Source organism: Macrosteles quadrilineatus, unplaced genomic scaffold, assembly GCF_028750875.1.
Source record: "Macrosteles quadrilineatus isolate MER2022 unplaced genomic scaffold, UCM_ALF_1.0 Scaffold_5__1_contigs__length_97177068, whole genome shotgun sequence".
Classification (NCBI taxonomy): Eukaryota; Metazoa; Arthropoda; class Insecta; order Hemiptera; family Cicadellidae; genus Macrosteles; species Macrosteles quadrilineatus.
Window position 1 is genome coordinate 51957132 of NW_026542598.1, and position 15847 is coordinate 51972978.

Below are 15847 nucleotides of genomic sequence, written 5' to 3' on the forward strand. Positions count from 1 at the left end.
AAGTTTCGTATTTCTCCATAAGATTAACATGGGAAACAAACATTGTTTTGAAACTCCAGCTGTTGTCTGAAATTAAATATTTATAATTGGTCTCTATGGAAGCATGAGAAAATTCACAATGTTTACATTTGCTTTGGCATTTAAATGTAAACAACCAGAACTGTCAAATGCCTATTTTACAATTTCAGACAGATGATCCAAAAAATTAAACAACTATGTGGTAGGTTTATTAATCTTAAACTTTATGATAAATTATCCTACTAATATTATAAATGAGAAAGTTTAGATGTATGGATGTATGGATGTATGGATGTATGTTTGTGACAAGTGAACGTGAAAAATACTGGTCGGATTGGGCTGAGATTTGGCATGATGATAGCTCACATTCCCGATTAACATATAGGCATATTTTTATTTCAAAAATCCTTTCGGGCTCCGCCCCAGTGGCTCTGGAGTTTCCCATGTTAACCTTATGAGAAATGGAATTATTGAATCTTAACAGCTGTTTCAATTAAACAAGTTGGTTATGTTCTGTGATGTTCAATAGCATTAAAGTTACAAGGATTACCAACAGGGTGCAGCACTATTATTTCTTTTACATTTATGACAACAGCTAATTTGCAACCAAAAGGTGAGTGAGCGTAGCGAACGAACTTCAACCTGGAGGCGAGTTAGCGTAGCGAACAAACTTCAACCAGGACGTGATTGAGCCATGCGAACGAGATAATCTTGAAAATGAAGAAGTTAAACGGGGCAAAGCCCGCGGGTTACAGCTAGTTTATTATAAATCTATTTCAATGATTATGAAACAGATATTTCCCGTTGTGAAGCAAAATTATAAATCTATTTCAATGATTATGAAACAGATATTTCCCGTTGTGAAGCAAAAATTAATAGTGAGAAGAAGAACATGTTAATTGTAAACAGTCAATGTGTAATATCTATGTTGTATTAAAAATGTGTATAGTTTTGAATGTTGGTTTGTGTTTAACGATATAAGTTATTAGTTATTTAATTTTTATTTTAAGGATTTGGCATATGAGTAAGCCTATGATAAATAACACCATTTCTGAGTTCTGCCAGTTTTTGCCTAACTCTGTCCTGTAGAGTTTAAAGTAGCCTACACCTTATTGTCTACAAATTGGCTAAATAACTTAGGTACGGTACTTCATAAAAGCTGACAGCCTTTTTACGTTGACTTAAATTGTAAGCTTACCTTTTCCCGTCCATGGGCAGTTTGATCGTTAAAAGTTTAAAACCCTTTAAACTGGAATAGGACTGTTATGTAAATTGTCAGTATTTCCATTAGTTAATAACATATTAAAATCTTGACTCTTTTAAAATCATCGAAATTTACGACTATAATTAGTTTTTAAAAAAGTTATTTGTATATAAATAACTCCTGTACTTCTTTGCAATTGCTCGATTTCGAGCAACATGTACACTAGTATACCCATAAAGCTCAATAACATTAGTTTTAACGTGTACTTACGTCTGTTGTTGCAAGAGCAATATACAGTTTTTGTATTATAATGTTAATAGCTTAGTATAAGATGAATAATTTGTTAACTTTAATCTAAGTATAGTCCTAAAGCAAACTATTTATTCATAAATCAGTTCACTTAGCAGGGGTTATAAAAGGGGTTGTAAAAAATAACCTTTTGCAACTATTATGACCTTGAGTACATATTTTGAATCTCCTCCGTAATCACTAATTGTACAAAGCCCTTCATATACTTAACTAAATTGTTGTTTAAGCTCTACAAAATGGATTAGAATGAAACTTGGAAATTTTATGTTTTGAGCGTGAAAATGGGAAAACACCAATTTTACCGCATAAAACCCCGTTCCCAGTACGATCATGCTGGTTCGTGAACTCGTTCGATTAAATGTAGGTTTACGAGTTTTCACCGAATTTCATTAAAATCTGTTCATTTTTACCTAAATTATCGTGCTAGCGGACACACACACGCACACACAAATATATATTTGAACGGATGGTGGTTTTTTTATTATTTTTAGGGACATCAAAATTAAAAAAATCTATTCTGGGTCTTGCCAGGACATATGGTAGTAGCTTATTCCCTATATGGAAAATCCGCTAAACTCATACCAAAGTACAATTTTTTACCCATACACTCATAAGACCCCACACACGATCATAAACGAACCTTTCTGACGAACTTGCAACAAAAGTGAAAAGTCCTGATGAGGCCTGAGTGTCTATATTTAGCAAAGCACGTCATTATAGTAGGCGGGGACAAAAACAGGCCCGGGCCCACAATTACATACTGCATAACGCACATTTAATATCAACTGGCCGTAATAGGAGGTTGCTTACCGGCGCGCTCGTTTGTTCCCTTCTATCATGGTCATTGGAGGCCATTTAATTGAACAAGTGCTCTATCTTGATAGAGCCGCTACGTTTATGTGGGTGTTAAGGGGTTGGGTACAAAAAATGGGTGATTGAGGGTGTTCTAGGGGAAAGGATCAAAAACTGAAAGTTTTTAAGGGTGGTTTGGACTTTAATGTCCAAACCATGATCATATGGTAATGTTTACGATTGTACAGGGTTCTTTTTCAAATGCAACACAAATAATTACAACTACCGTGAGCCGCCTTAAAAAAAAAAAACAGCTCATATGTTAGTAGGCCTATTTATGTTTTCTTTACTTGCCGATAAGCTAATATGCTCTGTTGAATATGTATGTGTTTAGTGACATTAATAATTTATGTAAATAAGACATAACATGTTTTTTTGGAAGCTCGAATAGAGTATGCGTTGTAGGTCTACGTTTTATTTTCTACGGATTGGGTTTCCTTAAATTGTGACCATTTTCAATGAATAGTTTATTTTTCAGGTACTGGAATCGCACCTAGAAACTTAATCAAATCTTTCATAGCATTGAACCAACGATTGTACCAATGATTGTATTGTGCAATAAATACTCGTTGAGCTTACGAAAACACCATGTTAATAGTCTTTTTCACAATAAATTTCCAATAACACTAAAACTCATGGATAACTAAGCAAAAATGCATATCAGCTTATTAACAATGAAGTAAAGAAAGCAGGGATGCCAAAATGTGGGCTTGTCTTGTCGTTAAAAAGTGTCCTAAGGTAGTAGACTACTTGTAATTTTTTTTGCGTTAAAAACGCTGTATTAGATTTGACTACAACACACCAGGGTTCGTATTTTAAGGCAAATATGAGTAAAAATTATGAGTCCAGAATACAAATTAAGTAACAGTTTTGTTATTAAGATATTACATTCAGTGCTTTCAGGTCACAAGGAGTGTGTTACTTAGGTTGACAATACAGTATATTGAAGATACAGTAGGTTATCATTAGTCGGCACGTGTTAGATGGACAATTCTTTTTAACGTGACTTTATTTGTCTTAGTGTAGGCTAAATGTTTAATTTCATAAAATGACCGGGATGTGCAAAAATACCTTCTGGGTTGAGAACGACAGAAGAGAGAAATTGCTAAATATAATTTCCATTTATTTCTTGTATTTTGATATTGTCTGAACTAATTTAGTCGAAGGCAACATAACTACAAATAAGTGGATTAATTTTATTTTTTAAATCCTCCTTTCTAGATTGAATTACTTTATCTATATAAATAAAATTATATTTTTGTCTGTACATCACTCAAAATTATATATTTTTGGTTATATGGATTTTGGAAAACACGTCAAAAGAGTAGTAGATTGTGTAACGTTAAGATGGCGAGTCGATTTCAGTACTCAAAGTCAATGGTTTAGAATAATGTACGCTCAGATTGAAGAGTGGACAATGACTACTCCTTTTATGTTTTATCTTTAAATGTAATAAATAATTTATACCATGGCTTTGCTGGTTTTGCGTATTATTTAGAGTTTTAAAGAAACATGAAATAAAACTACATATTATTACAGAATAACACTATTTTTACCTATACGTGACATGATGACAAATTCCAATGCGTTGTACGTTAACTTTATACGTCTTTACAACTTTTTACACGTTTTAGACCAAAATGTGTTTACGTGTTGGAAACGCATTTTAGACATCACATTATTTAACAATTTGTGCTTTACTATTTTGTTTACAATACTAGAATACAAGCATTAAAATACATTGTTATATTTAGCAAACGTAGTTTTAAAGATGGTTTAATAACAATAAATAAATAGTAAAAAATTACATCTATAATATAAACCGGACAGAGATGTAGTTATGTGATATTGAAGGCGAATAAAAGTATAAGAGCACATCCTTATACGTGAAGGCGATTTCTACGAAACACTACTCCTCCATTAATAATGGACGGACTTTTACAAACTATGTTTCAAAATTAAGTATTTTTTGTGTAGACAACCAATTCCTATACCTAATCAAACGTGTCTGGTTTTGCCCCACAGACCATCAAAATCCCAATGTATTTCTAATGAAGAAAAGATTTTGTTTACTTAAACGAATAATTTGAATTAATTACAGCTGTTCAGTAAACACATGATGCATTCAAGAGCGTTTGTTTATTTACAACTTCATTTCAACAACATTATTGTGAAACCTCTACAAACATCTTTTCAGAAATGGTGGACGTGAAGGACTTGAACTTCTTGCTGAAGGTGGTTGCGATGATTGTGAACATCGTCATCTTTATCATCTGGGTCTCCTCAGATCGTGGTGGAGTCCCAGGTTCATCAGGAGGTGTCAGAATCGGAGGCGTCCGTATTGGCGGTATTGGCAGTATTGGGTTCTATCCGGGCTATGGGACAAGCACGGCAACATTTGTTCTTTTCCTCCTCGCCAACTGCGGGTACCTCATCGTTCTCTGTATCTTCGTAGCGCTCTACTTCCTGGACGAAGTTCCTGGGCAGTGGGCTCAGAGGCTATTCCTCATCATAGGGTTCATCCTGTTCTTCATCGTCGGAATCGTCGGTGTCATCGACAGTTCAGGTGGACACTCGGCGTTAAACGCAGTATTATGTATAGTGATGGCAGTTCTTCTCCTGGTAGATTTCATCAAGCTGGAACACTGTTTATAGAGATTTCGTTGGTTTGTGAGTTAAGATTTTGTATTTTGTAAATGCTAATGTGTTATTACATATTTGGGTAGGTTGTAGAAGTACAGTGAAAAAATTAATAATATAAAATGTGTATCGCAAAATTTCAAATGTAGATCTGTGTTGAAGAACTTTTGAAGGAAATTCCTTTTACAAAGTATATGAGTAAAAGGTTTTTAAGAAAGTTTAAAGTTATTTTAGTTGGATTTATTTGAGATACTAGGTAGGTAAAAAAAGTAAATATTTACAAACCCAACATAAACAAATGAACATTATATTAAACATATGTTATTATTCAGTAGGTAATTGAAGGATAGCGTGATAAATAGTAACCCCTTAAAACCATCCGTAGTTTTAGAATATTGCACCAAAACTCAGCTATTATGTATGGATTTCATAAAAGGATGATCCCTAATAAATAGCCACTTCTCTTCCTGAACTACCACTAGGTACTATAGGTAGGTTTACTATAGGAAGTTTATATAGTGCCTATTAATTTTCGTCTTCCCTAAAATTTGGAATGATGAATTTTAATTGCAGCTTACCCAAACGTGGACCACTGCAACCCATTAGACACTTTGATAACGCGGTATTTTTCGGAAACCAAGATTCTTCGAATATAACATCTTTATAAACCGAACAGAGATGTACCTTATAGCCTAGTTATGTGATATTGAAGGAGAATAAAAGTATAAGAGCACTTTCATTCTAACACACGTGATACACATTATGTGCCGTACGATTTAACACTTCAAAGTTTGATGCATTATAGTAAAACTTCGCAATGAACAGAAGACATTTTCTTTTATTGTTGAAGTCCACTAATTTTACTACCTATAGACTTGGTTTGTAATACCTATTTGACACCCTCCGTAACTAAATTGTGATAAAAAGTTTTTAAATAAAAAAAGGGAAGATTATTGTTTTTATAAGTGTATTTATACATTCAGAGTTTAAACTTAAAGACTTTTGTATAGACACGATCAATGAATTGATATTCAATAATTATAAATTGAAATATCTAGATGGATTAAAATAATTTTAAAATAATTGAAAATTACATATTACAATAAATCTTCATAAAATAGTACAGTATTTAGGATTTTGTTTTTCCTTGGCGTGAAGTAAAAGCCTAATTCTTTGGTATCCTACGTGAGCTACGTCACAGAAAACATAATATGTTTTCTGTGGCTACGTAGACTAATAGTGTATTTCTGACAAGTATGTGTTAGGCAAATTTATACAATTAATTAGTTGTAATTCAAATACACTCTGTAGGTTCTGGTTAACGGTTAATATATCTGCCTAAAACGGTTCAAATCGTGCATTACAATACAAAAGTTATATAATCTTATATTACTATCAAGCATCAACGTTAAATATTGGATTCGAAATTAACTGCTCAGCCAATGAGATTAGGTTGAGGTAAATATGTATTCGTTTACGGTGCTTTCGTTATGTATCCTGTATTTAGCTATTAGAGCTAGATATTTGTTATGTTGTCATATTTATCAACATTTTAATTTCATATTTTTAAAACGTAAGCATTCTGTAGTAAAGATAGACTGTACTTCTACTAAGACTACGCTTAAAAAGTAAAACTGTAAATTGAGTTAAAAGATGAAATGCGGATTAATACTAGTTATACCGGCCCACATTAACAACGTAGAGTATAATTTTCGGTATAGACTAAACCCAAACCGCACGTAAAACTCCAAGTGTATAATAACTATCCACTGAGCGGCGAGACTCTATAACAACAATTAGCGATCCACAAGATAAGATCTGCGATGACATCACGATACAGCTGTTCTAATGGTATTAAGTGATTAAAGGCCCGTCAGTCCGCGATGTGATACAATAGAATAAATCTCGTACAGCGGCGGCGTTATTACCGCCAGAATGGTATTTAACAAACATTTACCGCGGGTAAAATCGTAATCAGCCGACCATAACCGGGGAGAATCCTAATGAAATACCGGCGCGGTGGTGGCGGAGGCCGAAATTGCCGCGAAAAAAGAATAATACGAGCCGCGATTATCGTGCTGGATAAAAATAGCGAAAAAGAAGAAGAAGAAGTGGGAGATAGGATCGCTTGACAGTCAGGTGAGGTTGGCAGCCATTGCGGCTCTGGCTGCGGTGATTGGCCGCCGCGACAGTAGTAATTATAGGTTATGTACGATCAGCGGTGGGAGGGAGTTGCCACTGCCATCTTGACCGGTCCCGTCGCCGTCGCTGTGTCACTGCCTTCTGCATATGTAAACATATGTATAAAAGGCACGCGCGCCTCGGGGCTTGGCTGGTTTGTATTGGATTTGCTGGACAGTGGAAGGTGGTACAAGTGCTATTGGAAATATGAGATGCGTTTCTTAAATCATAAAACTTATCTATCATATTAGAACATTGTTTACTTTTTTAGAAAGTATAGATAAAGTGGTAAATGAAGTTAGTTGATTAAGCTACAGTTGAATTGAATAAAAATCACTTGATCCATGATAAAACGTTGTACAGTACTGGCACAACTGTATCAATAAAGTCGCATACACCCCTTATAGGGTGTAAAGATATTAGATGCAGCCTGTAACTTTATTACAATCCAAAGCTGGTTGCACTAATCCGATACACAGAGGAACATCAAAGTCTAAGGCCCCTCAGGAGATAATACTGGTATTATAATGGTGAATTGGTAACCTTTGTGACCGAAACTTTATTTTTAATGTATTGATTTGGCCGATTTTGAAGTCAATACAGTAGGTATAGCTGCAATGCGCTGAAATTTATATTTTAAAAGCTATTGCTAAGGTGTTGATGAAAAGGTTATACAGTAATTGGAATAAACCTTGATCAAAATAGTGATCGTAAGGGGTTAGTTATCAACACTATAACTTTTTAAATATTCAAAGTGTAAGCTAAACTATTGACTTTTCATATAAAAGCACGACTGACTCCCTCATTTCACATAAAAAAGAGTGAGAGTCCTTTTTTATTATTATTTGCCACTATTTAGAAAGGATACGATAGTTGATGATATCACATTTTTGTGACACATGAAATACATAATACATAAGCCAAGAAGAGAAACAGTCACTAGCAGGCAGCATCCCACTCCGTTAGTTGTTTACTCCAACTACGCCATCTTCCAATCACATCTACAGCGAGTACAAAGAGACCTCTGGAAAATCGGAACTACCAAAATTTAAAACAAATTTGAGATCGAAAGTCATAATTTACGTCATCAGTGTTCCCGCAGCTCAAAATCAAAACTTCTCACTATCCCAAGATAACTTTTAATTCAACTACATACTTTAACTGGATCGCTTTACAACCACATTTTAACAACCAACGAACCTCCTCGATGGTATTTGGAACGCTTTTAATCAGCAAACTATTCAGCGAAATCTGTACCTCCGGGCGAATGATCCATGGAGTGATCGCAACTGCAGTCCTGCAACATTCACCGTGACGCAAGCCTTGTCGGGATTTGAACCCGAGACCTCCGACTCCTGACTGCCCCAGGGCAGGCTGCACTAAATACCGTGTAAGAGAGGTGTTGGACGTGGAAGGTCGTGGTTGCAAGAGTTGGTCTCCGCCCCCGCCCATGGGAGATATAGTCACTGGAATCGTCGTAGCATTTGGATGTAGGCTTTGAAATTCATAGATTAGATTCAGAGAATATGTACATGTATGGTTGGTTACCATATGTTAAGGTTTCCCTTAAAATGCCGCGGACTCCCGGCGGACTCCGGTATTGTCCTGTGGATACTCCATTCGTCATACCATATCATTTGAAAATAGGCTTTTAAATTGATCGTAGATTGGGTTTGTTTATTGGATTTCCATACGGCATGGTTTTTCGGGACGGTTACTGGTTTGGCTGGGTTTCACTACTAATGTCCCGGTGTAATGGAAAGCTCTCTTGGAGCAGTAATGTACAATATATAAATAATTTCAACAAGTATCTCTAAATATGTAATGCTAAGTGTGATATATGAATTTAAAAATTAAAATAGGACAAAATATGATTTCCTCAGTTCCAACGAATAACAATGTGATGACAAAAACTGTTGCAATGTGGTTTGGTTATTTGGGCATTTGCTAACCTTGAGCAAGACTAATTAACATCATCGTTGAGAGAGAGAATACATATTGACATGCGTATGGAAAACATTTATATACGCAATATATTGACTCGCATACTGGTACAAACTACCGGATATAATCGATGAGTGCATGGGCAAGTGATGGTAAGTTTGCAGGTTGGCACAAGAGACGTTTATTGTTTTGCCTTTAATCTACATTTCTACAAAACGGTTTTTGGACAATCAATTGACATGTTGAAGACGTAGTCATTTTCAGAATAAAAAAGCTTTGCTCAATTGATCAAATGACATTGTATTCTGATTTTATGATCCACTTGAAAAACTATTATGAAAAACTGATAAAGGAATAGAACCTCAACAATGACATACTGTATGAGAGGTTAATTTAATATGTTCCCATTGAGTAAAAAAAAAAAAGACTGGCTACAGTTGGCACCATTAGATGGTACGTCTCCTTGAGTATCAGACAATGAATTGACCAAGCAACAACGGACAAATTGTGTAATACTTACCAATTAAGTAGGTTTGCCTGTTAGTAAAATCACCGAACCATTTCGAAATCTTCAACCTGGAAAACACAAACTTGGTTAGTAATCAATTTGACGAATAAACCAAAATGAAAATACATTTACTACCTTAAACGTCAAATATTTTATAAACAAGTATACAAGTATTCAAGAAAAACTAAAGATAGATTATGCAATTATTTTAAAAGCTGATAATTTAACTAAAATATTACAGTTGTAAAGCCTCTTAAGTGCTGTTGATTGATATCTTATGGCAGCATGTTAACAATTAAAAATAAACGATACATTTTCTTTTAATTAAGTATCAGTATCTTAATCTGATACAAATGAATATAAAAACTGAATAACTTTCAATTTTTTTTATGTAATCTGTTCTCTATAAAGTTCTGTATTTTGACATTTTAAAATTAATTTTAAGTTTTAATTTGTTCACAAATGGGATCATTGATAAACATTTTCTGAAAAAAAGGTTTTTAATAAGTTATAGAGCCATATTTATTTAGGAAGTATATACGGTAAATATGCTGATAAATTACAGTATTTAATACTGTAGTTTGAGTCATATACGTAACAGAGATCCACCCTTCAGGCATAACATGAATTACTAATGCTGTTAATAATAATGTAGGTACAGGATATCTGTTAATATTACATATATTTTTGCATAACATTACACTAATTTAACAAATAACAAGAATTGTCTTAAAGTTCCAAATACATAAAACAGAATAGTTCATCAAAGGCCTATATAAACAAAACCAGATAAATCCCAATAACATTTTAAATAATCAAATTTCTTCAATAAACCTATTTCTTACAAAAATTTACAATTACATAATCAAAGTCAACATATTTACAAATCCTGTCTCTGTAAAACATCATCTGTAAAATCAATTATGCTTAAACAAAACTAATAATTCAAAACAACAAAGGTTAAGTATTTTATGATATGCTCAATGGTAATTATCCGAGTGTCCTAGTCTTTTTTACTGTATTCAGTAAATTCCTAATGTACTGTGAATGGTTTGTTATAAGCATATGTTACGATTCATTTGTTTACTTTTGCGTAAAATTACCATGGCTACTTGGCACGATTACTAGAAAAAACCCGGTATGGATCATAAACATCAACAACCGGGTTTTTTCTAGTAATCGTGCTACTTGGTAATTATTCACAAAAAATCTAATTTTCCCCAGAAGAAATATCCTATCATAATTATTGTTTTTAGCCTAAAACCAAGATATTTCTAACTATTTAGAGGAAATCAATGGAGCCGTTTTTGAAATCATAGCACGCGCAAACGTTACTCATATTGTCGTATGGTATACAAAACGATGTCGGCGATTCACTTAGAAGAACACATAGCATTAACGAAATCTATGTCTAGATTGAATACTACAATCGGCGAGACAGAATTCTTTGATGGCCGATGTCAGTGCTTTGGTAACTAATTCTCCACAAGAATGAGTCGGAATATTTGGTATGCACATTAAGCTACCAGTAACTCGAAACATAAAAATCCGAACATCCCATACAATATACAGCACAGGACAGTGACGGGTGGGGGCAGGTTCGAAGCCGAGGTATAAATCTAGCGATGTAAATACAGTGATAAGGTGGGTGCGTTTGTGCCGCTGCCGCGGAGCTCGTGATAGCCGGGGGGCCGGACCCCCCTCGCCCCCCTCGTACCCCAGCACTTCACACTGCTTTTGATAATGCTCCTCGATGATTTAGAACGCCGGGCAACATAGTTTACCCGTGTGCCGGCGGCGCCATTTTAAAGCCGAAAAAATACTTTTTATTTTGGAAACGTCATAAACCCTTGATTGACAGCGGCTATTACCCCTAAGACTGTCCGGGCGGCTAAGTGAATGGTCAAGGGAGGCTATTATTGTCCTCTGTGGTTGTTTATGACCGGTGGAATATCATAATCATTGTAGGATTCGCAGTCGTTAGTGGACATGAGTTAAATGCAGTAAAGAGACGCTTTATTGGATAGGCGTGGTAGGCTGTAGTGCGTAGGCCTTGAAGCTAGATGCAACTTTAGCTTGCAAGGGTACAGCTTCATTCCTATGTACAGGTTTCCGTAATTTATTTTGTCCTGTGATTTAATGGTATTCTTGTTACAAGTTGCTTTTAAGTTTACCGATAGGCTCTTGCGTTTGTGATTGTGTGGTAGACTGCATAGTGCAGTGGGTTGAAGCTGTTAAATGCAACTTAGCACCTATGAGTGTAGAGATTTTTCATATAGCATTATTTAGATGCACTGGTTTCGTAGTTTTTTCTTCATAAATTGATAATATTTTACTTCCAGAAGATTGCTTTTCATGTAGGTAGGTTTTGTGAATCTGCATAAGAGAAACAGTTATTTTGCAGTATCCTCTCTGAAAATTAAAATTCTGCCTCTACTAAGTTACAACTTTGTCATTGTAATATGTGACGAAATACTTTCACATTTACAAGTTCATCGCTATCATAAAGAGTCCTGACTTCTTCACCTTGGACGCCCGGTTTTGACATTGCTTTCTTGAAATCTTTGCACGAAAATGTCTTAGGACTTCTTGTATTTGCTTGGGATGACTAAATTACTAATAAAATCCATACACAGGCCCCACAATTCAAAAGGTGGAAAATAAAACATAGTGCAATACAATATTACAAGTTTCCCACTAAATATAAATTTGTTTAATATAATATTCAGAATGTCTGGTAAAAGGTTACAGTTTTTAAATCGCGGGGCTTGAGGGGAAAGTCCTGCTATTATTATTATTTTTTAAATTATGGTGATTACTTTCCCAAGACTGCTCACTTAAGCAAGCCTATGAAGAGGACCATTCTTGTTTAATATGTTATATATTATTTTTGTATGATAATTTTTTCGATAATCTTACATACGTAGATTTTTCTTGTGCAATGGCTCATTCGGTGCTGCATTTCTTGCTTGATGAAAAGAAAATGTAGACAACTTAGTTAAAGTTTTTCCTAATCAAACTACTTGGCACGTTTACCAACAGTTAAGCACAAGTTTGACAACTCGTCTGGGATATGACGAAGAGGGTTGGGGAGTGAAGAGAGAGGAGATAGAGCGAGAGAGCAAACCTGAATAATTAAAGCTCATCAACCCCCAGCTACGAGTCGTTAAGGCTCTTTCAACCCCTGTAAGTGTCTTCAAACCCTTTCCAAACCCGAAACGTCTAATTAAAGTCGCATCAACTTCTTAAATGGCTCAGGTAAATGTAACTGTTTGAGGGTTTGTTTCTCTTTATGCTTTTCACTGGGAAAGGTTTATGCGATTTTTTTGAAATTACTTTTTGATGTGAAATGGTTTTTCCACTCAACAATGTTTTAAACCCCTCTGTAGTTTTAGTCAAAAGTTTCCTTTAAAGTACTTGGGATGTTTATTACTATAAAATAAAAATATACTCTTAAAAAAAAGCAAAAGACATTTGTTTGATAAATATGAACACGGAGGTACACTTTTTGTAGGTTACCTTCTCAATTTCATGACTTAACTAGGCTATCTGTTAACATTTCCATCCCTCTTGGTTTCTTTTCATCAAAAGCTAGTTTATCAAGCCAAGATTCTTCATCATCACATAGTTTTCTCTACCACAACATTGTTACCACAACCGGCTGTTTGGTTACCATAACCATATATTTCTAATTTTGCTTACTATCAACACAATTTTTTTATTTCGACCGGTTTTTTACTATCACCAAATATTCGATCACTGCTATACAATCACCATGTTTTTTTTTCAGAATTGATGTTTATCATCAACAACATTTCTTTAATTGCTGCTATTTGGCTATTTATCATCATTATGTTTTCTTCAGCATGTTTGTTTACCAACACAACTTTTTATTCGGCAAGTTTGTTTACATTTATCGCGTTTTTCATCTGCACATTTTTTGTTACCATGGTAGTGGTTACCAACACCACGTACATATTTCTTCCCCACCACAGGTTAGCGTATCACCATAGGTTTGTTTTCAATCACATGATTTCCATGTTTGTTCACCAACACCACATTTTTCTTCAGAATCTTTGTTTACCATGATAGTTGTTAACAACCCCACTTAATTCTTCCCCACCACAGGTTATCGTATCACCACAGGTTATCGTATCACCATAAGTTTGTTTTCTATCACCACGTTTCCTTCCCATGTTTGTTGTTTGTTCACTAACACCACGTTTTTCTTCAAAATCTTTGTTTACCATGATCGATGTTAACAACACCACATATTTCTTTCCCACCACAGGTTATCGTATCACCACAGGGTAGCGTATCACCACAGGTTATCGTATCACCACAGGTTAGCGTATCACCACAGGTTATCGTATCACCATAAGTTTGTTTTCTATCACCACGTTTCCTTCCCATGTTTGTTGTTTGTTCACTAACACCACGTTTTTCTTCAAAATATTTGTTTACCATGATCGATGTTAACAACACCACATATTTCTTTCCCACCACAGGTTATCGTATCACCGCAGGTTATCGTATCACCACAGGTTAGCGTATCACCATAAGTTTGTTTTCTATCACCACGTTTCCTTCCCATGTTTGTTGTTTGTTCATTAACACCATGTTTTTCTTCAAAATATTTGTTTACCATGATAGTGGTTACCAACACCACGTACATATTTCTTTCCCACCATAGGTTAGCGTATCCCCATAAGTTTGTTTTCTATCACCACGTTTCCTTCCCATGTTTGTTGTTTGTTCACTAACACCACGTTTTTCTTCAGAATCTTTGTATACCATGATAGTTGTTAACAACACCACATATTTCTTCCCCACCACAGGTTGACGTATCACCACAGGTTTGTTTACCATCACCTGCCCATTGCCTCAGTGTTGACCTCTGCCCCGTTATCCGCCCGCCGCAATTTCACCACCATAATTCAATTAAACACATGAACGCAGCTCGCGGCTAGGCCGTTGATGATTAATTTCCTTCATTAATCAGCGGGCGATAATATTCGCGGGAAGTGGACTGTGAAATCTGCGTTTCTGGCGGGAACGGAGTGGTTTACAGACATTGTTGGTGATTGTTTACCGGATTGAGAAACAGGGAAAAGTTGTTTAGATCGACAAAGATTGTTACGGCTCGGGAAACAAGGGTTGATAAGGGAATTGTGGAACGCAGAAGGCGAGGTTTTGGGTGATTGTGGTATTAATGTGGTTTAGTGATTGCACCAACTATTGATTTCGGGTTTGTTTTCTGAGATTAGTTGGGTTTTGGTCTAAGAATTTTCCCAACTATTGTTCTATCTAATTATATGATACGGAAACAGAGACTTGATTGAGGTAAACTGCTTATTCGTATTGTCATTAGTGCGATATAATTCTAACTATCCCTTTTCCTCCAACTGTCAGTATTGCTACCAACGAACTACCAAAGACCCAAGCATAAAATTCAATACACTCCGATAGAGAATCAATCTACTTTAGCGCATTTAATCACTTACTTTAGGTAACCAGAATTCCACACATTATAACATTAAATTTTAATATAGGACGAGGAGAATTGTTTATAGATATATCATACGACACACACCATACTCCCTAATAACTTAAAAATCTTTATGAATGAGCAGAAAAAATTTGAGGTTCTTTATCGTCTGGTAAACTGTAAAGTCAAAGATTCAACCTAAAGTCAAGGCTTCAATCAATGTATAGTCAAAAAATAAAATTTTTAGTCCAAGATTCATTTTAAAGTCAAAGATTCAGTCCAGTTTTTCGACAGGGCTAAAGTCATGATGTACACCTTTCAGTTTTAATATTGACTTTGAATACTACAGGAAGATGACTAAGCACCCTAATCTGAAGGATTTTTATGTGTTTCACATTTACGACTCTGGCATGTCACCGTTAACACAAAATACCTTACTCTATGAAGACAAAACCAAAACTTGAGAACATATTCCATTTTAGGACATTTTATCAAAACCCCGTGAGGGGGTGTGGACGTGATGTTACGATGTTGGTCAACAAAGCAGCACCAGCGTCGCGGGCCAAATTGGAGGGGGTTTTGTTTGAAAGAAAAACAAAAGGCGAGGAACAAAAGGGATGATTGTTAGTCTACACGAGTTCACTGTTACGGCGACAGTGGCGCGGCGAGCGGCTGCTCGAGGACCTATTATCTCTGGAGCACC

The 15847-nt window shown here is 35.3% G+C and overlaps 1 protein-coding gene across 1 annotated transcript in view; it reads right to left on the reverse strand.

Moving 5' to 3' along the window:
* LOC128994399 (transcription factor AP-2-epsilon-like) overlaps positions 1–15847 on the reverse strand; it is a 201186-nt gene that overhangs the window by 167143 nt on the left and 18196 nt on the right. The window contains exon 2 of the mRNA XM_054418946.1: positions 9669–9724. The gene's annotated coding sequence lies outside the window, so the exon portion shown is untranslated. The remainder of the gene's footprint in view (positions 1–9668; positions 9725–15847) is intronic.